Raw genomic sequence first — 2,688 nt, 5'->3', positions numbered from 1 at the left:
GTCTTCTCTTTTTCTAAATGTGTGATTTGTTTGTTTGAGTCTTCTACATCTGAACTTCTTTATTCAGCCAGTTTAATTATATTTGAAGCACTTTCTAAATTTCTATTTTTTAAAAGATTTATTTATTTTGCTGTGCAGAAGCTCTTTAATTTGATGTAGTCCCAGCTGTTTATCTTTGCCTTCACTATCACTGCTTTGGGTGAGTGTCTGTAAAGATGTCTTTGATGTGCAAATCATGTAGTGTTTCGCCTATATTTCCTTCTATATATTTTATGGTTTCAGGTCTTATGTCTAGTTCTTTAATCCATTTTGAGTTGATTTTTGTGTATGGTGTGAGGTAGTGGTCAAGCTTCATTCTTTTGCATGTAGCGACCCAGTTTTCCCAGCACCATATCCCACCAACTGGGAGAACATTTTTGCACCCAACACTAATGATAAAGGACTGATCACAAAAATCTGCAAAGAGCTGACGAGACTCAACAACAACAAGAAAATAATCCAGTCAAAAAATGGGCAGAAGAGCTAAAAAGAAACTTCTCTGAAGAGGAAATACAAATGGCCAACAGGCATATGAAAAAATGTTCAACATCACTTGCCATCAGGGAAATGCAAATCAAAACTACCATGAGATACCATCTTACACCAGTGAGAATGGCACATATTAAAAAAACTAGCAACAACAAATGTTGGCGAGGGTGTGGAGAAAAAGGAACTCTTCTGCACTGTTGGTGGGAGTGCAAACTGGTCCAACCACTATGGAAAGCTTTGTGGAGATTTCTGGACCTACTAAACATAGAACTTCCATATGATCCAGCAATTCCACTCCTAGGTATTTACCCAAAAGACACAGAAACATCAATTCCAAAGAGCACCTGCACCCCTATGTTTACAGCAGCACTGTTTACAATAGCTAAGCTGTGGAAACAACCCAAATGCCCAAAAATAGATGACTGGATCAAGAAGATGTGGTACATATATACCATGGAATATTACTCAGCATTCAAAAAAGATAAACACATGCAATTTGCAGCAACATGGATGGCGCTGGAAGGGATCATGCTCAGCGAAATAAGCCAAAAAGAAAAAGAAAAATACCGGATGGTCTCACTCAAAACAGGAATCTAGAAAACTTAAATAAGGGACCAGGAAAATGAATATCTATAAGAAAGTGAAAATCAAAATCAACAAAAAACTATGAACTAGAGACACTTTTAGGGGGGCGCGGACGGAAGGGGAGGGATTGGGGTCAGAATGGGGGGGCTGCAATTGTATGGGGAATATAACAATAAAATTTGTTATTAAAAAAATAAATAAATAAATAAATAAATAAAAATAAAAAATAAAAAAAAAAGATTTATTTATTCATACAAGAAGTTGGGTACAGGTCAGAGGGTGAGAGAATTCACCAGAGACAGATTGGGGAGCAGAACAGGCAGACGGACCAAAGACATTGCTGAGGGGAGCAGCGGGCAAGGCAGGAGAGGTCTGCCATGCCATGTGGGTTTCTCCCTGTCTGGCCAGGAATCGAAGGCATGCTGCAGAGGCTGGGGGCAGCTTCACAGTGCTGTGCTCAACCCACTGCACCACCAGGGAGGCACACTTTCTAAATTTCTAAATTTAATTCATCATCTCTTTCTGTGATCTTTTTATATATTCAGCTTTTTTGTTGAAGAACTCTCTTTGTTCCTGGATCTCCTTTTTAAGTTCTTGCACCTGTATGTCTCTGATTGACCATCCAATCACAAAAAATTTTTTAAAGCATTTTATTTTTTTTTAATAGAGGCATGTTTTATTTATTTATTTAATTGTTTGTTTGTTTGTTTGTTTATATATGCACTGGGTACAGTCAGAAGCGCGGGAGGGTGAGAGAATTCACCAGAGCCAGAGCGGGGAGCAGAGCAGGCAAAAGGACTGAAGTACACTGCTGAGGGGAGCAGCAGGTGGCAGGAGAGGTCTGAGCGCCATGTGGGACCCTCCTCCAGTGGCCCGGGAGCAGCCGGGGATCGAACTGGCGCCGCAGAGGCTGCGGGCAGCTTCACAACCCAGCACTCAACCGCTGCGCCACCGGGGAGCCCCTTGAAGCATTTTAATACTGATTTTTTAAGTCTTTGTCTGATATATCCTCTATACCTGTATCCTTGATATTTTCCCCATGACTTCTGTTCTTATTTTGCTTTTCCATCCCATGTTCATATGTTCCTTGCTCCCTAGGTCTTTGTGTGCCCTTATTTGATAATATTTTGTGTCTATTTGTGTGTGGTTTGGGCACTGGAGATTTATTTTTGTTTGTTTCTCTTCTTACTTTACCTTGGCAGTGGTGGGGACAGGAGGATAGTTGGGGGCAGGAGGATAGTCTGGTGCTTTAATACTCAATCTCAGTTTGAAGAGAGAAGTTGGTCTCATAATTCATTCCATTGCAAGCTGCATTCAGTGCTTAGGTTGCCTTAACATCCCGCCCTTAACAATGCTTTCCCACTGCTCCTTTCTGCCATGGATTGATTTATGAGGCTTGAGTCTCCTGGTGGGGGGACCTAAGTCAAGACAGACAGACTCACCCTCTAGGAGTAAGTTGTTCTTGGCAGGCAGATGAAAATATGTCTGCATGTGAGGGGTGGGTGTGTGCCACCTTATCATTGTGACCTTCAACAATGACCATATTTACTCTGTTCCTACATCTGCTGTTGCTTC

Source organism: Talpa occidentalis, unplaced genomic scaffold (assembly GCF_014898055.3).
Source record: "Talpa occidentalis isolate TD23 unplaced genomic scaffold, MPIMG_talOcc4v2.1 talOcc4.15, whole genome shotgun sequence".
NCBI lineage: Eukaryota > Metazoa > Chordata > Mammalia > Eulipotyphla > Talpidae > Talpa > Talpa occidentalis.
The sequence above is the reverse complement of the archived record's forward strand: the minus strand, read 5'-3'. Positions refer to the sequence as shown.